Source organism: Rana temporaria, chromosome 3, assembly GCF_905171775.1.
Source record: "Rana temporaria chromosome 3, aRanTem1.1, whole genome shotgun sequence".
In the NCBI taxonomy this organism is placed as follows: domain Eukaryota; kingdom Metazoa; phylum Chordata; class Amphibia; order Anura; family Ranidae; genus Rana; species Rana temporaria.
The window spans coordinates 42492046-42515770 of NC_053491.1; the positions used below are offsets into that span (position 1 = coordinate 42492046).

At 44.5% G+C, this 23725-nt stretch overlaps 1 protein-coding gene across 1 annotated transcript in view; it reads left to right on the forward strand.

Annotated features, from left to right (window-relative positions):
• The window catches only part of ZNF710 (zinc finger protein 710), a 168122-nt gene that overhangs the window by 48529 nt on the left and 95868 nt on the right, over positions 1 to 23725 (forward strand). Inside the window, exon 2 of the mRNA XM_040342458.1 lies at positions 534 to 595. The gene's annotated coding sequence lies outside the window, so the exon portion shown is untranslated. The remainder of the gene's footprint in view (positions 1 to 533; positions 596 to 23725) is intronic.

Sequence of the window (23725 nt, forward strand, 5' to 3'; positions counted from 1 at the left end):
ATGGCCCAGTCAAAGTCCTGACCTAAATCCAATTGAGAATCTGTGGCAAGACTTGAATTTGCTGATCACAGACGCTCTCCATCCAATCTGACAGATCTTGAGCAATTTTACAAAGAAGAATGGCCAAAATGACTCGATCTCTAGATGTGCAAAGCTGGTAGAGACATCCCCAAAAACACTTGCAGGTGTAATTGCAGTGAAAGGAGGTTCTACAAAGTATTGACTCTGAATACAAATGCACGCCACACTTTTCACATATTTATTTGTACAAAAATTTTGAAAACCCATTTTATGATTTTCCTTCCACTTCACAATTATGTGCCACTTTGTGTTGGTCTATCACATAAAATCCCAATAAAATACATTTACGTTTTTGGTTGTACAATGACAAAATGTGGAAAATTTCAAGGGGTATGAATACTTTTTCAAGGCACTGTACATCATATGCTAATTAAATATACGTTTTCATTGGCAGCAGGGAACTGTATGGATTACAAAAAATTTAATGCAATATGTCATTTTTTCCCTTCTAGACAAAACAGTTGTGAAAACGTGACAGCAGTTGGTCTCGGAAGTCAACACTCCATGTTAATCAGTGAGTATTTCTGTACTGTTCTGTATGTCTCAGACAAGCAAAGCTACAGACGCTGGTCATTCAAGGGTTACATTGACTGCAGGAAGAAAGATGTTCAATTATTTGTTGAGCAACTATTTTTTTTTTTTTTTTTTTTTTTTTTTGAAAAAATATATTCTAACCTCCTGAAGCTTTTTATCTATTAGAATAACGAGCGTTACAGAGCACATTCAGCTGTACATTTTTTTTATTTTTTTCTTGGTGGACAGTAATAGGTCCATGAACAATGTGTTGGAAAGTTTTTTAGGTGATGTTCTTTCTAGCTATTTGCTTTATTGTATATGTGAAATGCTATGTTCCTGTAAAGTCAATCCATGTGAGCATATCACTATAGATATTTCCCCTTGTGTATATAGGCAAAAGTGTTGCCTGGCGCGTCCATTCAGGGGGTGTCAAACTCGGTTTCATTAAGATTACCCTCAAAAGGACCGAATGTATCTGTAAGATTAGATGTCCAGCACATCCCCTTTCCTTGCATTAGATGTCAAGAGCCACCCCACCATCAGAAGTTGAGTCTCTCCCTTATATCACAGTGCACCCCCCTTTCCTTATGCTGCTGCTGGGAAGAAGCTGGATGCATTGCTTGAAATCAGAAAGTCTGGGGGAGGACCAGAGGAGGGCTGGAGCTCTCCTGCAGCTGCAGGACAGGTGCTAGGGCCACATGAAATGGCCTGGAGGGCCGGATTTGGCCCACGTGCCTTGTGTTTTGACACCTGTGATTTAGAGGCTTCCTAGCAGTTTATAGCCTGCTCTACAAATGCAACCGTTTAAGCTGCTCAACCTTTTGAAGAGTGAGGGCCACTTAAAGCGGAGGTCCGCCTAAAAAAAATATTAAAATCCAGTAGCTACAAATACTGCAGCTGCTGACTTTTAATAAATGGGCACTTGCCTGTCCAGGGTGTCCGATGTCGGCTCCTGAGGCCGACCCGTTCCATGGATGCTGCCTCTGCTATCCTCTGTGAGGGAATCAGGAAGTCAAGCGCTGCGGCTTCACTTCCCTGATCCCTACTACGCATGCGTGAATCGCGCTGTGCGTCCTCGCTGGTCCCCGATGCCTGTGGGTTTCCCAGAAGACAGCGGGGGGGGGGGGGGCGGGACAGGAAGTGACGTAGACCCCCTCAGATTCTGCAGGGGTCTATGCCTGGAAGGTGCCAAATGTGACACCGGAGGGGGGGAGGGGTTCCGAAAAGCGGAGGTTCCATTTTTGTGTGGACCTCCGCTTTAGTGATTTGGTAGCCAGTCGTGGGCCACAAATGAAATGAAACGGTTCAGAATTTCAATTTTTTTTTTATTTATTTTGAATAGCATAATGAAGATTTTAAACAACATTCATTTTCCAATCATTATTTTCCATGGGACCAATCCCTGTTGGATGTTTAGTCTCTGTTTAATCACAATCCCAAAAAGAAAAGAAAATGGACAGGTGGACCCTATCGGGCCGATCATGTAAAAGGATCCTAAGGCTGCTTTCACACTGTTGCGCTCTAGTTTACTCGCACTGTGGGTGAAGGGCAGTGCACTTGCGGACTTCCTACGGGTTAGCTAAACTTTGCCATAGACTTCTATTATATCTTGCAGGTGTGGTGCGCTTTCTGAATGCAGAAGTTTTGGTGTGCTATCAGGCCACCAAACTCGCAGGATATAATAGAAGTCTAATGCCGCGTACACACGATGGAGGAACCAGCTCGACAAGACACCGGCTCTAAACCCAAGAACTGAGTGATCACATGACTGCTGATCACTCTGTTTATAGTCCACTCTGAGCAGAGAGTGGTGACGCTCTCAGCTCTGCCCCTCCAGCGCTCACTGGCGCACTGTCCTGTGGAGGGGGCGTTAGCGTCTGACTGTTAAGAGGCTGAGCCAGCTGCCGGTCAGGCATCTGGCGGGGGATCCTGACATTATTGTCAAGATTCTTCCAGAGCCTGGACCGGCTCTGATGCTTTAGCCTGCTGTTGGCCGGTTCTGGGTCACAAGTGGGCGCACTTCTATGACCCACAAGAGAAGCATGCCTCAATAAAGTTTTGGCCATGCTTCTGTTTTTAAATCGGTCACATTGCTAAAAAGAAAATCACATAGCCCTGCCTGGAAAATCAATGTTGTCAACAACATCAGTGCAATCTGAGCAGCGATAAAAGAAAAAAAAGAATCTTGATAACATAGAGCAATCAAGTATCAGCGAGCATTAAACCGTGAGACTTTGATTATGCGGGATATCTGCCTATCTATCGGTCTCTCATCTCTCCATCTCTCTATTTATCCATGTCCCTGCAGCTCTCTCTCAATCTATCTGGCTCTTCCTAATCTGCACCAACATTTAATCGCTTAAAATTCTAGTCTCCAACCCCCACTTGAGCATTTCTTCCATGGCCCACTTTGGAAAAGCAGAAAGTGGAAGCACAAGGAAAGAATGGAAACGTTTGCATTGTGGTTTTGATTGGCAGTGCCTGTGAAGGAGGTTATTTCATGTGGCTGTTTCTTTTCAGGCAATCTTTCCTTTATGTACACACCATTCATCTGGGTACAGTTCTCTATTCAAAATCCTTTTTTTTCCCCAGTCCTTTCTTTCTCTTCCTCACTCTTTCCCCCTCCTTTCTTTTCATTCTTGCCTTTTATGCGCACCTCCCCCCACACTGCATTTTCTTTTCTTTTTCATGTTCTTCCTGTATTCAGTTCCTTTTTAGGTTCTTGCGTTTTGCTTTTTTTCTGTCTTCTTTTTTTTCTTTTTTTTTTGCATAGACTAATTCTGTGTTTCTTGGGGGAAGGGGGAGGATCACCATAATTTTGTTGCCAACTTTACGAGAGTTCTTACTATAACAATTTGTTTTAAAATAAAAATATCCCCTGTTACGGGAGGATTTGGTGGTTCATTATATGTTTCAGAGGATGATATTTATTTAGAGAGCTTTACAAAGCCAAAGTAATGTCCATTGCCCATAGAAAATAATTCTTGGTTCTGATTATTTTTTTTTGTTAACTGATTAAGTTCAGAGCTGTTTTTAAACACACTTTTAAAGGGATTGTAAAGGTACATGTTTTTTCACCTTTTCATGTCTAAGCCTATTTCTGACATTTGGTGTTTACAAGTTAAAATCCTTATTTTCTGCTAGAAAATTATTGAGAACCCCAAACATTATATATATATTATACATTTTTTTATTATTAGAATTTTTTTTTTTTAGCAGAGAATCTAGAGAATAAAATGGCGATTGTAAACATCCGTTGTGACAGTAATAGATGGTGACAGGTACTCTTTATGGAGGGATCGGGGATCTAAAAGACCTTTTTCCCACTACTCCCCCTCCCCCCCCCCCAATCCCTAAACACTTACCTGCCTCCTCTCTCGTATTACAGGGCTCTGAGAGCAGTGGGGCCATTGGCTCCTGCTGCTGTCAGTCAAATCTGGTGAGGCGGGAGAAACAGGGAGCATGGCCAAGCCAGACTGTGTATATGGACACACACAGCCTTGCTCGGGAGCGCACCCAACACAGGGCAGAGGGTACCCACAGGTAAGGAGGAACAGATTGGGGGGGGGAATCCAGGTGAAAAGGTAAGCCACTGCTCTGTAGAATACCTATTTTTATTTTAATAAAACATTTACTTTACAATCACTTTGTGATTGTAAAGTTAAATGTTTTTGTTTTCAATACCAAACATGTCATACTTGTCTGCTCTGTGCAGTGGTTTTGCACAGAGCAGCACCGATCTTCCTCCTCTGGGGTCCCCCGCTGGTGTTCTGTGCTCCTCCTCTTCTCTGCGTGCCACCCTAGAAAAGTCGCTTCCTAGGGTGGCACACATGTCAGCTTAATAATAAAATCTAGTGATGAGGGAGTAGGGGGGCTGAGCTGAACTGTGCGTGTCAATGGAGTTCAGCTCAGCCCCCCTACTCCCTCATCACTAGATTTTGACAGCAGCAGGAGCCAATAGCTTCCGCTGATCTCAGAGTCCAGTGAGGAGGGATAGAAAGAGCAGCTGCATAGTGTTAGATTTAGATCGGGCTTGGGTAAGTATTTGGGGGGCTGGGGGGGCTGACAGTTGAAGGTTTTTTTTTTTTACCTTAATACAGCGAATGCATTAGGGTGAAATTCATTTTAGCCTTTACAACCACTTTAAGCTGGAATTGACATCTACTATACAGGTGTTTTTAAGCTTCAGTGGCTGACAAACACAGCCGTGTTTTCATACACTTGCAAGTCAAAAAATAATTGTATATATTCTGGGCAAGGAAAATAAACCTCTGCATGCACCCCCTTCCCCTATATTTACCTGAGCCAGATCTTGATCCTGCGATGTTCATGAGAGCTTCGGCTCCCTCCCCTCTCTCCTTGCTCATTGGCTTAGAGACAGCAGCAGGGGCCTCCTGTTAATCACAGCTGGTGAAAAGGGAGCAGGGGCAGAGCCGAGATACGCTCTATGTGTCTTTTATGGAGCCCGCATGTGTTCCCCCATAGCAAGCGTCCTGCTAAGGTGGGCACTCGGGGGGGGGGGAGCCAGGAGCGCCAGGTGGGATCGCAGCTGCTCTGTTCAATACCATTGCATAGAGCAGGTAAGTATAGCATTTTGTCAAAAAACTAAATAAAAAAATGTAGGTTTTACAATGACTTTAATGATCAGGTCAGGTATTGCAGTAAAATGGATGGTCAAAATATGTGCTGTACCTTTTTAGTACACATATTTTTATGAAGGTTAACAGTAATCCAATCAGTTTAGATTTCTTTTTTTTTCTCCAGTTAGACCCACTGAAGCACATATTATCTGTCCTTCTTGTATATGGTATGTGTGAAGTGCACAAATGGGAGTACTGATTGCTAGTCTGTGCGCTGGTGATGCCTTTGTAAGCTTGGACTTCAAAAATGATTATTTGTTATATTTGATTGCTATGTGTGTGTAAAATTCATTATTTTTTTTTGTTCTGAATAACTGGATCAATTTAGTTTTTTAATTAGATTTTTCTAAAAAAAATTAAAAAAAATTGTGTTTTGTGATAATGGTGTATTGCAAAACCCTAAAAATGTAAAGTACATTAACCCTTAACTGATTTTTTTTTTTTTTGGTTTATTGGTGGACACTATGGGCCAGATCCAGAGAGAATTGGATCCGCGCAGCGTATCAGAGATACGCTTCCCCTGCCATACCTTACCTGGCGGAATTTCGAAACCTCAACGATTTCACGCCGTAAGTTACGGCGACGTAGTGTATTTCTGGCGGCGGAATTCAAATCGGCGATCAGGGGGCTGGTTTCATTTAAATGAAGCGTGTCCCCGCGCCGAATGAACTGCGCATGCGTCGTCCAGAAATTTCCCGCCGTGCTTTGTGCGAAATGACGTCGCAACGACGTCATTTTTTGAACTTGGACGTGAGTTACGTCCATCCCTATTCAAGGGCGACATGCGCAAATTTTTTTTTTTCAAATTTTGACGCGGGAACGACGGCAATACTTAACATGGCAAGTCTATCTATACGCCGCAAAATACCAGCTTTGACTATACGGCGGAAAAAGCCGACTACAAACGACGTTAGAAAATGCGACGGCCGCGCGTACGTTCGTGGATCGTCGTAAATCGCTAATTTGCATACCCAACGCGGAAAACGACGCAAACTCCACCCAGTGGGCGCCAAAGTATTGCATCTAAGATCCGAAGGCGTACGAAGCTGTACGCCTGTCGGATCTTACCCAGATGCCGTCGTATCTTGGTTTGAGGATTCAAACTAAAGATACGACGCGGGAAATTTGAAAGTACGCCGGCGTATCAGTAGATACGCCGGCGTACTCCCTCTGTGGATCTGCCCCTATGGGTTGAACTCCCCATATGCTTCATATATCTTTTTCTGACTCCATCTGCAAGAACATCTTGGCTCTGCCATGTCACTGCCATTCCCAATGTGAAAAATGTAAATTATATGTTAAAGGTGTAAAAATATTAGTGAACATGTTAAAAGTGAAAAAAAAATGCCAGAAAATCAAAATTTTATGGAGAAGAAGAATAAGGAGTTAATGCTGATTAGAGATAAACTAAGGATTAATAAGGGGTTAAACTGAGGAACATTTAATAAAATAAATAAAAAGATACATCTTTTTACTTGACAGGCTGCTTTAAACTGAATTCATCTGCAGATTGAGGTTCATCCCTTTGATCTCCTAGATGTATAAACAAAAAGAAACAATGTTATTAGTGGCTGTTGTTGATAAACATTGGCTGTTTTTTTTTTGCCAGCTTTAATTGCCAGGACTTGGGCCCCTTTCACACTGCCAAACCATTCAGGTCAGCCTATCAGTTTTTTCGGCGGACCTGAACGGCCGCTCCATTCTTCTCTATGGAGCGTCAGATGTCACCGCTGACATGTTCGCTGACATCTGATCCGTTAAAATCAGACGGGGGAAGATACGTCGCCATCCGTCCATGGCGGATGTGATCAGGTGAGATCTGATGAAAACTGACATGCTGTTCGTTTTTTCGTCTAATCTCTCCATAGGAGACAGCGGCGCTGGACAAGCCCCTCAGTGAGCAGAGAGGGACCTGTCATCTGCCAGCTCAGCAGAGATCCATGGAGAGATCTCCCGCTGAGCTGGCGGACCGCTGCAAGGGGTCATGTGGAAGGGGCCTTAGTTTACACTTTAGGTGTCAACCGGGGAACCTCACTAACATCTGAATGGATGTGGCGGCCCCGCTCATTAACAACCGATAATTGTCTGCTTTTGTATATTTCAGCTGTCAGTGGAGGAATCCTGCTGACAGCTGAAAGTATCGGTGTCAGGTATCGATCGTACGTACGATCGTGCAAATGCTTAGTATCGGCATCGATGCAACCCTAGTGAGAATGTGAGTTTTCATCCTGAACATGGAAATCTTCTAGCCACAGTGTCCAGAGGTGGAAGACGACCTCTACCAAACATAAGTAGCAGTTTTAGTGGACTTACCTTTTGCGTCTTGGCATGGTAATACAAATAGGCTTATTTTGACTTGAGTGGCTTTTCTAGAAAACTGTGGGAAATGGTATGCATGCATTAAAACAAATATAGCCGGTTTGTTACTAACAATAACAGAGGTGCATTTGCTTTAATTAGCAGGGATTTTCTCTGTGCTTTAGGAAATGAGCACAATTTAATGATAGGCTGTGTAGCTAATTTAATAAAGAAGAGCCACTCCTGTTTTTCACTACCGAAGATCTAAGCTGCTGCATTAACCCTTGAGGCCTTGTTCTGTACACAGATCATTGCTTGCACCTTAGTATGTTGATGTTTGTAGTTTAGACCTGCAGTCTGTCTGTCTGCATATTTCTATTGCTCTTGCAATTGGCGGTAAGTGAATCGTATTAGAATTCATTCTTTTGTGGCCCTGCTGAAGAGTTCTGTGCAACCCTATGGTTTCTCCAGAACAGGGGTATGCAATTGGTGGACGCTAAGGGGGGGAACTAAAAGTCCCATGAGGCATAGCAAGACTCTCACAGCCACAAGCATGACACCCAGGGGCATGATGGGACTTGTAGACCCAAGCACCTAATTGGCTGAGGGCAGTTCTGTGTTAGGAAAGCAATATTCGCTTTCCTAACACAACGCTGAGTGAATAGCGAGCACCCAGCATGGCGCCCACTGTTTACCTTTTCGGAAGCTTATTAGAGCCTATTACCCCGCTGCTGTAGATCAGGGGAGGTCTGCATGGAGGTCCGCTAATTGCATATCCCTGCTCTAGAACATGTGTCAAACACAAGGCCCGTGGGCAGAATCCAACCCACCAGGCCATTTCATGTGGCCCTTGCACCCTGGGCTTTTTTGGGCTATGACTTGGCAGAACTACATACCTCCCAACTATTCAACTTCATAATGAGGGACAAATGGGCATACGAAGTTGTTGAGCGGGGGGGGGGGGTAATCCGTGGATCACAGTTGTGGGAGGGGGGGGTGGCCGGATCAAATCGTGGATCGAGGTTGTTGTTGAGCGGGGGGGGGATACGGGTAATCGCAAGGGGGGGGTACAGCAAAATCGCGGTACAATACCATGGGACCGCGGGATTTACCACGAATCGCGGGACATTCTCGCGAAATCCTGGACAGTTGGGAGGTATGGAACTATATTCTGCCATCTCTGGCTCTCACCATCTGCTCCACACTTGCCACTTTCACTTGTAAACACAGAAGTCGTCTGTGTTTACAAGGACAGCTTTCCTCTTGGTGGCTCTCACAGATCCCAGCCTGCCCTGAAGTTATTGCGGGGACAAGAGATGCAGTGTGGGGTGGGGCATCACATTGTAAGGTGGACTGTGTTCCCATTATGGGAGATGGGGGAGAGTGATACAGAGTTTAAAACCGGGGAGGGGTGGAAGTAAGCTGAACCCTGACGTGTACACTCCTCAACCCTGCACTCTGTATGTAATGCACTCCTCAACCCTGCACTCTGTATGTAATGAGTGAGTGAGTGACAAACTTATATAGCGATGCACATGCGAACTAAATCGCCTCTGGGCGCTTGTTTGACCATTTCTCCTTTTGACCTCAAAAGAGATGAGTTTTGATCTTTCTCCTAAAGCAGTGGTCTCCAAACTGCTGCCCGGGGGCCAGATGCAGCCCTTTGCTTGCTTTTATCTGGCCCTTGAGGTACTATTTCATCCACTGATACAAATAATGGGGCAAAGTTCCCCCCACTGACAACAATGAAGGGGCACAAATATCTCCGCTGACACCAATGAACGGTCACAATTCCTCCCAAAAACACCAACGATGGGGCACAATTTCTCCCAACGATACCAACAATAGGACATAATTCCTCCCAATGACACCAGTAATGGGCATCATTTCTCCCAATGATGGGGCACAATTTCTCCCAATGATACCAACAATGGGACATAATTCCTCCCAATGACACCAGTAATGGGCATCATTTCTCCCAATGATGGGGCACAATTTCTCCCAACAACACCAACAATAGGGCCCAGTGACACCAATGATGGGACACAATTCCTTCCGATGGCATTTTGGAAGGAGTGCAATCCCTTCCACTAACACCAATGATGGTGCACAACTCCCCCACTGACACCAAAGATGGGGCCTTGTTTTTTCCCACAGATGCTGGGACCTTTTTTACTTTCAATGGCCACTGTCTGGCCCTCCTAAAGTCTGAAGGACAGTAAACTGGCCCTTCATTTAGAAAGTTTGGAGACCCCTGTCCTAAAGGACAAGTGGTTCTCCTCCAACCGTAATGCACTCCTCAACTCTGAACTCTGTATACCAGTGGCAGTGCGCCCATGAAGGGCGCAAGGACACCACCCCCTCTCTCCTGCAATGCATGAATCCATCTATGGTCGCCGCTGCCACCTCCTATTCATGAGCCCGACCCCTTTTCGGGCGCCAGGCACCTGATCTACAGCGGCAGGGTATTTTTTGGAAGTACAGGATTAGAGCCATAGGCTGTAATAGGAGTCCGAAAAGGTAAACAGTGGGCGCCATGCTGGGTGCTCGCTATTCACTCAGCGTTGTGTTAGGAAAGCAATATTCGCTTTCCTAACACTGAACTGCCTCTCGGCCAATTAGGTGCTTGGGTCTGTTACCTGATTGGCTGAAACAGGTGCTGTGATTGGACGCCGACTTTTTTAGCATCCAATCATAACAGAGGACGGGAAGAGCCATGACCCGCTGCCCCACCGAGACAGGCAAGTGTAAGTGTTTGATGGGCACAGTGGCGGCGTTTGGGCACAGTGGCTGCAATTGATGGTTTTTTTTCAGTTTCTTTGCCCCACCCTCAAAATTTCGAGCAGCTGCCATTGCTGTATACAATGCTCCCCCAAATGCTGTATCCCTAAACTCCAGACATAACGCACTCCTGGTATTTATTAGCTCTTCGAGGAATGATTAAAGGGGTTGTAAAGGTTCATCTTTTATTGTCTAATCTGGTTCCTTTAAGCTCGTGCATTGTTGGTTCACTTACCTTTTCCTTCAATTTCCCTTCTAAATGTTTTTTTTCTTTGATTGAATTTGTCACTTCCTGTTTCCCCTCGGTAAGCTTTCCACCATCATCCGAGCGGTGGAAAGTCATTTAGAACAGCTTACTGAACACCTTACTGAGGAGGAACAGGAAGTGAGAAATTCAGACAAAGAAAACAAAGAAATAAAACATTTAGAAGGGAAATGGAAGGAAAAGGTAAGTGAAACAACAATGCGCTAGCTTAAAGTAACCTATTTAGAAAATAAAAAATGAACCTTTACAACCCCTTTAATAGGGACCAATTCACACCAAGAGGTGGCGCTTTTTATTTTATATTTTTATTTTACTAGCAACATCTGAGTAACCTCGAAGTGTTCCTCTGACCTGGATTTCAGTGTAGCTCAATAACTGGAGAAACTAGAAAAACCGGATCTATGTTGTCGTATGTGCAATGTCTATCCTCAAAAATAGAATCAAACAAATGTTATTGTTATTAATACAATTACCTCGTTCTCCTATACCGCTGCTGAATTAACAAGTCATGACAAGCAACTCTAGAACTGGTTCAAATTCAATGTATAATTTGTATTACTTTTTGTCTTTTTATTGGGCAATAAAGATTACAGCTAAAAACTGTTAGCGGCTGGGAACACCCAGCAATTATCCTCGGCTTTTTAGCACTGGAATTAAAAAATACAATTATTAGTCTACCTAGCGACCTCATCATTTTTACTTTTATTTTTTACGGGTTACGTTTTTGTGGGATTGGCCCTTTTGTATGTTTAGCTTGCTTTTTTGTGTTGAAAAACATAATGGAAACTTTACAGCTGCCGTTTATCCACTTAAGGACCGAGCCTCTTTTTCAGATACCGTATTTATCGGGGTAAAGCGCGCACTGCTGTATAGCGCGCACCCAAACCTAGAAGCGAATTTTAAGAAAAAAAAAAGAAATACTTAGTTTGAATGCCCCTCGTTGGTGTCTTGCCCGGTGTTCATCGGCGGCCTTGTCCTGTCCGGCGTCCGTCTGTGGCCTTGGTGGTGTCCTCCCCGCTTCTCCCGCGCCGCCGCTGACATATACCGAGCACAGTACGGTCGGGTACACTCGGCTAGGCTCGGCTCCTCTCGCATAAAGGCTAGGAGGCGGGACAGGGCGTGACCGCGAGCGGAGCCGAGCGTACCAGAGTGTACTGCGCTCGGTATATGTCGGCGGCGGCGCTCAGCGCGGATCGGTGTATAACGCGCACCTACGATTTCCCCCTGATTTTAAGGGGAAAAAAGTGCACATTATACGCCGATAAATACGGTATGTTGTTTACAAGTTAAAAACAATTTTTTTTGATAGAAAATTACTTGGAACCCCCAAACATTATACATTTTTTTCTAACACCCTAGAGAATGAAATGGTGGTCATTGCAATACTTTGTCACACCGTATTTGCGCAGCGGTCTTACAAACGCACTTTCTTTAAAAAAAAATACACTTTTTTGAATAAAAAAATTAGACAACAGTAAAGTTAGCCCAATTTTTTCTTATTTTTTGGATATGTTTTATAGCAGAAAGTAAAACCAAAATTTAATATTTTTTTTATTGTGTGTTGTTTTTTTTTTTTTTTTTTTTATTATTATTATAGCACAAAAAATAAACACAGAGTTGGCCAAATACCACCTTGTGAGGGGGGAAAAAGGATTTTTATTTTTATTTTGGTTCAGCTTGAAAGCCCACGCAATTGTCAGTTATGCCACGTACACACAATGGATTTTTTCATCAGATATCCGATGAAGCTGACTTTCATCAGTCGTGCCTACACACCATCAGTTAAAAATCCGTTTGTGTCAGAACGCGGTGATGTAAAACACTACGACGTGCTTGAAAAATTAAGTTCAATGCTTCCGAGCATGCGTTGACTTGATTCTGAGCATGCATGGATTTTTAACCGATGGGCTTGCCCACATCGTTTTTTTTTTATCGATTTTTTTAACCATCAGATAATTTTAAAACAGGTTCTAAGTTTTTTCACCGATGAGGGGGGGAAAAACCGATGGGGCCCACACACGATCGGTTCGTCTGATGAAAATGGTCGATCGGACCGTTTTCATCAGACAAACCGATCGTGTGTACAGGGCATTAAAGTAACGCAGTGCTGTATCTCAAAAAATGGCCTCGTCGTTTCTTCAGATACTTCCCACTTTCCATTTCTCAGCAAATGATGTCATACACCCATCTGTCAGTATGCTTGATCTAAGGGAAGTGGTATTCCAGGAAGTAAATGCTACGTGAATCATCTGCCCTTACTCAAGATGGTCACAGCAAGAAATGCTAGGGAAGAAGGGGATGTTCAAAGTGATTCCTAACAAAAATTAAAATAGTTGTAAAGGTTCCTGTTTTAAAAAAAAAAAAAATAACAAACATGTCATACTTACCTCCACTGTGCAGTTCGTTTTGCACAGAGTGGCCCCGATCCTCCTCTTCTGGGGTCCCAAGGCGGCTGTCTCGGCTCCTCCCTGCAATAGATAATCCCCTCTTGGAAGCTCTCCCCCCCCCCCCCCCGAGGGGGTTACCTTGCCGGCGTGCTCCCGTGTCATACACTCGGCGTACATAGCCGCCAAGTGTATGACTCGGCCCCGCCCCCTGCATCATTGGAGTTGATTGACAGCAGTGGGAGCCAATGGCTGCGCTGCTATCAATCTATCCAATGAAGAGCTGAGAAGCTGCGGAGAGAGCGATGCGGGATCGTGCCCACGGAAATTCGGGGGTCAGGTAAGTAAAACGGGGGATCCTTACACAGCAAGGTGTTTTTTCACCTTAATGCATAGGATACATTAAGGTGAAAAACGTGAACCTTTGCAACCCCTTTAAGTATGGAGACCTGGATGGATGGGGGAGTTTGCATTGAATATTAAAGGGTAATAAATAGCGCTTTTGGTTTGTGGTGCTCAGGTGTAGTGTAGTTCCGCTTTAACAAAGAACGCTTTCTTTGGGCCGCGTCCTATTATCAACAATAAAGATGTTCCTTTGTGTTGCCTTCCTTTTGCTGCTGTACATAGGATTACAGGCTGCTGATATCAAGTATTTATGCTCTGTGTAAAAATGGATTTTAGAAATATTTTTTTTTATTTTTTTTTTTTAATTCAGAAGTGATTCATAATGTGTTTTTTTTTATTTTTTTTATTATGTTTTATATTTTTCTGCCTGGAGTTTAGATTTGAAATTCAAAACTGCACTATTTTTTTTTTTTTATCTTCAAATTAGAACACAATCTTAAAAGTTCTGTAAGCAAGGATTGAGAAAATGCCTGGCATTTGGGGGGGACAAAAACACAATCTGTAAATGTGTTGCCCCAGAAAAACTGGACATTTTTTTTTTTTTTTACAATAAGAGTTGTTTTGTGTTGGTTTTTGCATCCAAAGCTATGCGTGCTTGCTGTAAAAACAGAAGGCGGAAGGAGATTAAAGTAAGGAGAGACAAAGACAGAGGTTTAAATGTAGGCAGAGATGTGGAGATAGATGAAAGGGGAATAAAAAAGAGAAAGATAACGGGAGAAAGAGACACGAGGGATCCACATAAGTAAGATATCTGTTGCCTGGGTAACAGAAAGAATGAAAAAGGAGGACTGAGGGAGGTATGGAAAGAAGAGATGGCTGGAATATGCCGATGGGTGGGGGCAGGAGTTTGAAAATGGATGCAAGAGAATTGTGCTGAAAAAAGCGAAAGAACCTTCAAAAAAAATAAATAAATGCATGGACAAACCTTTCTCCTCCGGCTAAGAAGTAAATATATTTCTATCCGTTATCAAATTCCCATGGACAAACCCTTCTTCTCCGGCTAAGAAGAAGTAAATATATTTACTATCCATTATCAAATTCCCATAATATAAAACGGGGCACATTTGTATAAATGAGGCATCCAAGTTTGGACTCACAGCTGTCACGGCTCTTCATGTGTCGCGCTGTAGAGCAATGGCCTGTAGATAACATCGGAAAGTAGGGCTGTAGTCAAAGTAATGAAGATAACTTTACTCTCTTTGGGCCAGATTCACGTAGCTCGGCGCATCTTTATACCGGCATAGCGCATCTCATATGCGCTACGCCGACGTAACTCTGAGAGGCAAGCTGAGTATTCACAAAGCACTCGCTCCGTAAGTTGCACCAGCGTAACGTAAACTGGCCGGAGTAAGCCCGCCTGATTCAAAGTAGGAAGGTAGTGGGCGTGATACATTTAAATTAACCGTGACCCCATGCAAATGAAGGGCCGAACGAACGGCGCATGTGCGCGCATGCTCAGAATCACGTCGAATTTACTCCCTAAGATACGACGGCTCAATGCCTACAACGTGAACGTAACCTACGCCCAGCCCCATTCACGTACGACTTGCGTAAACTATGTAAAATCCGACGGCCATTCCGTTGTCCATACCTTTTGCATGGGATGCGCCTCCTATAGGTGAAATAACTTTACGCCGGACGTACGCCTTACGTAAACGGTGTATACTACTGCGACGGGCGCAAGTACGTTCGTGAATCGGCATATCTCGGTCATTTGCATATTCGACGTGTAAATCAATGGAAGCGCCCCTTGCGGCCAGCGTAAATATGCGCCCAGGCTCAGACGGCGTAGGAAACTTACGTCGGTCGGATAAAGCCAAAATTCAGGTGTATCTTGTATTAAGAATCCGGCGAATAGATACGACGGCGCATCTGTGCACTTACGCGGCGTATCTACACATACGTCGGCGTAAGAGCTACGTGAATCTGTCCCTTTTTTGTTCTGGTTGTTTTGAATTTGCACAAAACAACAAAATGCATTCTGTGAGATTTCATCAGCAAAGAAAACGCTTTTTCCTTGAATAGTTTACAAATTGTGACAACATTATTGGAACCCTTCTGGCGCATGCTTCTTGAAAAGTGGGGAAATTTAATGGGAATTGTCTCGTGCATATCTACATGGTATGTAAAAAAGTAAAGCCAAGGAGAGAAATTGCTTAATTAGATCATAGTTCTGTTTTAAATTAACTGTTTTCTGTAATTAGCATGACACGTGTCAGACGACCTCCTACATGTAGGCACTCTTAGGTAGATTCAGGTACATTGGCATAAGTTTAGGTCGGCGTAGCCTAGCCTGTTTAGGCTACACCGCCGTAAATTAGTTAGGCTAGTAGTGATTTTCAATCTACTTACCTGCTAATCTACGGCGGCGTAGCCTCAAACGAGCGGGCGTAAGGGCGCCTAATTCAAATGACTTGGATGGGGGCGTGTATAATGGTAATGAGGCTTGACCTCACATTTTTTGATGTTTTTTCACACTGTGCATGCGCCGGGCGCCTACATTTCCCAGTGCACATTGCGGCTAAGTACACCGTACGGGCCTATTGATTTCGACGTGGACGTAAACAACGTAACTCCCGATTCGCGGACGACTTCTGCAAACAACGTAAATTCTTATGGGTGGCGGGAACGGCGGCCATACTTTAACATTGTTATTCCACTTCATAGGTGGAATAACTTTAGGCCGCCTAAGGCCTTACGGAAACAACGTAATTCGACTGCGGCGGGCTGGCGTACGTTCGGGAATCGGAGTAAAAGCTCATTTACATAATCTACGCCGGCCGCAATGGAAGCGCCACCTAGCGGCCATCCGAAAAATTGCAAGCTAAGATAGGCCGGCTTGCGCCGTTCTATCTTAGCTTTGTTTAAGCGTACCTCTGTTTGAGCATACGCTTAAACATACGGCGGCGTAGATTCATAGTTGGGTCGACTTATCTACTGATAAGTCGGCCTAACTCTTTCTGAATCTACCTACAAGTTTGGTATCATCATGTGCACCAAACTAGACCAGCACGTCAAAGGTGAAGGCTATGAGACCATCTCCAAGCAGCTTGATGTTCCTGTGACTACACTTGCAAATATTAAAGCCGATTTCCACCCAAAAGTGGAACTTCCGCTCATTTGTCTCCTCCCCCCTCTGGTGCCACATTTGGCACCTTTCGGGGGGAGCGGATACCTGTCTTTGACAGGTATGCTGTTCCCAGTTCTGGGAACCACAGCCACGGCTGTTGACGTCACTGCTCGGCTCCTTCCTTCCTCCTTTTCCTGCTGCCGGGCCTGTAAGAGAGAGGAGTGTAGTTTCGCACATGCGCAGTAGGGTTCCCGGCGTGAAGCTGTAAGGCTACACTGCCGGGTTCCCTTAAGAGCAATGGCAGAGGCAGCACCCGACCGCTGATGGAAACAGCTGCGGTGCCAACAGTGCTGGACTCTAGGACAGGTAAGTGTCCTATTATTAACCAGTTCCCGACCACCGCATGTACATATACGTCCACAATATGGCACGTACAGGCACATGGGCGTATAGGTACGTCCCCGCCTTACCTCGGTTCGGGGGTCCGATCGGGACCCCCTCCGGTACATGCGGCGGCCGGGAACGGTGTACGGGAGGTCCGGGAGGAGGGGGCGGCTATTGGTTTCCAGCCGTCCCCTCTCGATCTCCCTCGGCGAATCAGCTTCCACCTGAGCCCTCCCTGCCTGTGTAACTGTAAACACAGGCAGGGAGGAAGTGACGTTTTCTCCCCTCTGGCGGTCTTTTCGTCTGATTCCAGAGGAGAGAAGACGTCAGTACTGTGAGTTGCACCAACAGCACACTGACACAGCACACATAGGCACATAACCCCCCCCGATCACCCCCCCAGCACCCCCAGATCACCCCCTGTCACAGTGTCACTGATTGCAGTGATCATTTATTTTCTGATCACTGCTTTTAGTGTCAGTGTGACAGAAAAAAGTGTCAGGGCAGTTAGGTTTAGGCCCCTTTAGGTCCAGGGTAGCCCCCTACCCCCCCCCCCAATAAAGGTTTAACCCCTTATTGCCCCTAAAGTTAACCCTTTTACCCCTATTGCCAGTGTCACTAAGCGATCGGTTTCTGATCGCTGTATTAGTGTCACTGTTGCCGCTAGGCAGTTAGTTTTTTTTGAGGTTCGCCGCCAGGTTTATATAGCGTTAGGTACCCCCATAAATAAAGGTTTTAACCCCTGATTGCCCCTAGAGTTAACCCTTTCACCCCTATTGCCAGTGTCACTAAGCGATCGGTTTCTGATCGCTGTATTAGTGTCACTGTTGCCGCTAGGCAGTTAGTTTTTTTTGAGGTTCGCCGCCAGGTTTATATAGCGTTAGGTACCCCCATAAATAAAGGTTTTAACCCCTGATTGCCCCTAGAGTTAACCCTTTCACCCCTATTGCCAGTGTCACTAAGCGATCGGTTTCTGATCGCTGTATTAGTGTCACTGTTGCCGCTAGGCAGTTAGTTTTTTTTGAGGTTCGCCGCCAGGTTTATATAGCGTTAGGTACCCCCATAAATAAAGGTTTTAACCCCTGATTGCCCCTAGAGTTAACCCTTTCACCACTGATCACTGTATAAGTGTCACTGGTGACGTGGTTAGCCAGTTAGTTATTTAGTTATTTTAGGTTCGCCACCAGGTTTTTAGAAAGCGTTAGGTACCCCCATATATTACCGAATAAAGGTTTTTAACCCCCTGATTGCCCCCTAGTTAACCCTTTCACCAGTGATCACCGTATAAGTGTTACGGTTGACGCTGGTTGGTTAGTTTGCTGTTTATAGCATCAGAGCACCCGCCGTATATAACCCAATAGGTTTAACCCCCTGATCACCCGGCGGGTGATATAAATTTAATTTTAGCGCCAGTCAGGGTCTGCGTCACCCCAGGCAGCGTTAGGTTAGAGCCAGTACCGCTTACACCCACTCGCTAAGCATACACCCCCCTTAGTGGTATAGGATCTGAACGGATCGATACCTGATCTGATCAGATCTATACTAGCGTACCCAGCAGTTTAGGGTACCCAAAAACGCATTGTTAGCGGAATCAGCCCAGATACCCGCTAGCACCTGCGTTATCCCCCTCTGCCCAGCCCAACCCACCCAAGTGCAGTATCGATCGATCACTGTCACTTACAAAACACAAGACACATAACTGCAGCGTTCGCAGAGACAGGCCTGATCCCTGCGATCGCTTACAGTTTTTTTTGAAGCGTTTTCTACATTTGCTTTTCTATAGTCAGGTGCTTTTTTTACCTGTGAATCCTTACCATTGTACCACTAAATTTAGAGTCCAAAATGGCAAACCGAAGGTACAATGATAAGCAGGCCTTGGAGTTCATGTGCATGTCAGATAGTGAAGAGGAGGAGGTCACGCATCTGACAGATTCTGGCTCAGAATATGAACCCATTTACGACAGCGGCTCCATGTCAGATAGCTCGCACGACGAAGTTGAGGTCCCTGCTAAGGCCAGGCGTACCCGATCCCATTCTGATGTTGTTGAGCAGCAAGAACCGCAGGACCCTCGTATGGAGCAGAGATCCAGTACTAGCGCCGCTATTCCTTCTGGTGAATTGGCAAGCACCAGCGGCCTAGTACACCCTGGTCGTTTATCCAGCACTGCAGTAACACTTGGTGACGTGGCGAGTCCCATAAGTGCAGTTGAAGCTGGCGATGTGGCAAGCACAAGTAGTGTCCCGCTGCCACCAAGAAAAAGACAGAGACAGGCCCGTCGTGCCCATAGTGCCCTTCCTGTAGAATTTGCCTATCCTGATTGGGTCCCCACCACTTCTACAGCACCTGTACTTCCCCCATTCACTGGCCAACCCGGTATTCAGGTGGATACAGCGAACTTTATGTCACTTGATTTTTATTCGCTGTATTTCACGGAAGATCTCTATAGATCTATTGTGGACCAGACTAATTTATATGCTGGTACTTACATCGCCGCTAACCCCCAGTCTCGCCTTGCCAAAGAATGGAAACCTCTCGAGGTTTCCGAATTTAAGACCTTTCTGGGCCTTACCCTCAACATGGGCATACACAAATTTCCGTCATTGCGGATGTATTGGTCCACACATCCCATTGACCATATGTACATTTTCTCTGCTCACATGGCCAGGAAACGATACGAGGCGATCCTGCGGTTCCTGCATTTCAGTGACAATGCACTTTGTCGTCCACGTGGAGACCCTGAATTTGACCGGCTCTACAAAATTCGGCCCCTCGTAAACCATTTCAACGAACGTTTTGCAGCCTTGTTTAATCCCCAGCAGGTTGTATGCGTTGATGAGTCCCTGATTAAATTTGCTGGCCGCTTGTCTTTCAAACAGTTCCTTCCCAGCAAGCGTGCCAGATACGGGGTCAAGCTCTATAAGCTCTGTGACAGGGCCACAGGCTACACATGGAGCTTTAGGGTTTACGAGGGAAAAGATAGTCAGGTAGAGCCGGAAGGATGCCCAGATTACATGGGGAGCGCTGGCAAGATTGTTTGGGACTTGGTGTCACCCTTATTCGGAAAGGGGTACCATTTGTATGTGGACAATTTTTACAGCAGCGTGCCACTTTTTAGCCACTTATTTGATCAACAGATTGGAGCATGTGGCACCGTGCGACCTAATCGCCGGGGCTTCCCCCAGCGGCTTGTAGATGCCCGTGTTAGGCCGGGGGCGAGAGCCTGCTGCAGATGTAAAAATTTGCTCGCTGTGAAGTGGCGGGACAATAGGAATGTTTTCGTTCTTACCACCCTTCACGCAGACACGACAGTCCAAATTCGTACGGCGACTGGTGTTGTGGAGAAACCCCTCTGTGTCCACGAATATAACCTTAATATGGGAGGGGTGGACCTCAACGACCAGTTGATGGCGCCGTATCATATTGCCCGTAAGACGAGACGCTGGTACAAAAAAGTGTCTCTACATTTATTTCAATTGGCTCTACTGAATGCTCATGTCGTATACAGAGCTTCAGGACGGAATGAATCCTTCCTTCAATTCCAGAGGGATATCATCACAGAACTCCTGTATCCAGGCGGTATTGTACCTCACCATCTCCTACCAAATGCAGTAAGCCGACTGCATGAGAGGCATTTTTCTTATGTCCTCCCGAGTACCCCTACCCAACGAGCCCCCCAAAGAAAATGTCGTGTCTGTACCAAGCGCGGATTTAGGCGTGACACCCGTTATTTTTGTCCCAAATGTCCTGGCAATCCTGGTCTTTGTATTGGTGAATGTTTTGAACGCTTCCACACACACGTTAATTATTAGTGTAGGGTGAAACATTTCACAGGCTAGGCACACTCACACAGGGTCTCCCAAGATGCCATCGCATTTTGAGAGACCCAAACCTGGAACCGAAAAGTTGAAGTTACAGTTCACAGTTACAAAAAAAAGTGTTAAAAAAAAAAAGTAAAAAATAAAAACACACAAAAAAATATAAAATAAAAAAACCAAAAATAGTTGTCGTTTTATTGTTCTCTCCCTCTCTATTCTCTCTCTATTGTTCTGCTCTTTTTTACTGTATTCTATTCTGCAAAGTTTTATTGTTGTTATGTTTTTTCATGCTTGCTTTTCAGGTATGTAATTTATTTTACTGTTTTCAGGTACGCCATTCAGCTGTTGCGCGGACTTATTTATCTTGACAGCAACAGCGTTTGCTCCCACGATATATAAAGCCGCGACTCCAGTGCTGTAGGAGGTGATTTCACCACCACAGTTAAAAAAAAGAGCATATATGCCGAAGCATGCGGGCAGCAGGGGCGGAGGAGCGATTTTGCTCCTAATGCCGCGTACATACGGTTGACATTCCTACGGAGGCTTTCCCGTGGAAAAGTCTGACCATGTGTACACGGCATAGAAAAGTCCGACCGTGTGTACGCGGCATAGAAAAGTCCGACCGTACGCGGCATAACTTTTTTGCGGGAGGATGCCCCCATGCTTTGGCATATATATATATTTTAGGCACAGGTTGCGTTAAAAAATGTTTTATTTTTTACTATGTTTTTTTATAGGTATTTGCTTTGCAGGTATGGTATGATCTTACTGTTATACTGGAATGTTACTTTGTTTTAATGTTAACCATCATTTGCTTAGCAGGTACGCCATTCAGTTGCAGTGCGGATTTATTTAGCGTGACAGCAACAGCGTTTGCTCCCACGATATATAAAGCCGCGACTCCAATGCTGTAGGAGGTGATTTCACCACTACAGTTCAAAAAAGAGCATATATGCCGGAGCATGGGGGCATTAGGGGCGGAGGAGCGATTTTGCTCCTAATGCCGCGTACATACGGTTGACATTCCTACGGAGGCTTTCCTGTGGAAAAGTCTGACCATGTGTACACGGCATAGAAAAGTCCGACCGTGTGTACGCGGCATAGAAAAGTCCGACCGTACGCGGCATAACTTTTTTGCGGGAGGATGCCCCCATGCTTCGGCATATATAAATGGTGCATGTATGCCCATCATTAGAAGTGGGTGGATGAAGGGAGGTATTCTAATGGTGGGCATACCCACCGATCAATCTTTTTTTTGTTCAGCCAACAGACTGCATGAAAAAAAAAAAGATTACAATACATGTCCAACAAGAACCATCAACGTACTGGTATGTTGCAGGACTTTGAATGGTTATACCAGAATGATGCCTGCGGGTTTAGGCATCATCTTGGTATCATTCTTTTCAGCCAGCGGTCGGCTTTCATGTAAAAGCAGTCCTAGCGGCTAATTAGCCTCTAGACTGCTTTTACATTCAGTGGGAGGGAATGTCCCCCCCCCCCAGATATAAACGGCGCCATTGAGAATATGGGAAAGCATTTTATCACACCGATCTTGGTGTGGTCAGATGCTTTGAGGGCAGAGGAAAGATCTAGGGTCTAATAGACCCCATTTAAAAAAAAAAAAAGAGTACCTGTCACTAACTATTGCTATCATAAGGGATAATTACATTCCCTGAGATAACAATAAAAATGGTAAAAAAATAAATAAATGGAAGGAACAGTTAACAAATAAAATAAAAAAAGCGAAATAAATATATAAAAAAAAAAAAAAAAAAAAAAAAGCATCCCTGTCCCCCCCTGCTCTTGCGCAAAGACGAACGCAAGCGTCGGTCTGGAGTCATATGTAAACAGCAATTGCACCATGCATGTGAGGTATCACCGCGAAGGGCAGATCGAGGGCAGTCATTTTAGCAGTAGACCTACTCTGTAAATCTAATGTGGTAACCTGTAAAGGCTTTTAAAGGCTTTTAAAAATGTATGTAGTTTGTCGCCACTGCGCGTTTGTGCGCAATTTTAAAGTATGTCGTGTTTGGTATCCATGTACTCGGCCTAAGATCATAATTTTTATTTCATCAATAATTTGGGCAATATAGTGTGTTTTAGTGCTTTAAAATAAAAAAAAGTGTATTTTTTTCCCCAAAAAATGCGTTTGAAAAAACGCTGCGCAAATACTGTGTGGAAATTTTTTTTGCAACACCTACCATTTTAATCTGTAGGGCCTTTGCTTTAAAAAAATATATAATGTTTGGGGGTTCAACTTTACTTTCTTGCAAAAAAATAATATGTTTTTATGTAAACAAACAGTGTCAGAAAGGGCTTTTTCTTCAAGTGGTTAGAAGAGTGGGTGATGTGTGACATAAGCTTCTAATTGTTGTGCATAAAATGCCAGGACAATTGAAAAACCCCCCAAATGACCCCATTTTGGAAAGTAGACACCCCAAGCTATTTGCTGAGAGGCATCTTAAGTCCATGGAATATTTTAGATTTTGACCCAAGTTGCGGGAAATATAAATATATATATATATATATTTTTTTTTTTGCGCAAAGTTGTCACTAAATGATATATTGCTCAAACATGCCATGGGCATATGTGGAATTACACCCCAAAATGCATTCTGCTGCTTCTCCTGAGTACGGGGATACCACATGTGTGAGACTTTTTGGGAGCCTAGCCGCGTACGGGACCCCAAAAACCAATCACCGCCTTCAGGCTTTCTAAGGGTGTAAATTTTTGATTTCACTCCTCACTACCTATCACAGTTTCGAAGGCCATAAAATGCCAAAATAGCACAAAAAAAACCCAAATGACCCCATTTTGGAAAGAAGACACCCCAAGGAAACTGCTGAGAGGCATGTTGAGTCCATTGATTTTTTTTTTTTTTTGTCCAAAGTGATTGAATAATGAGAAAAAAAAAAAAAAAAAGAAAAATGTGTCACTAAATGATATATTGCTCACACATGCCATGGTTATATGTGGAGTTGCACCCTAAAATACATTCTGCTGCTTCTCCTGAGTACGGGGATACCACATGTTTGGGACTTTTTGGGAGCCTAGCCGCGTACGGGACCCCGAAAACCAAGCACC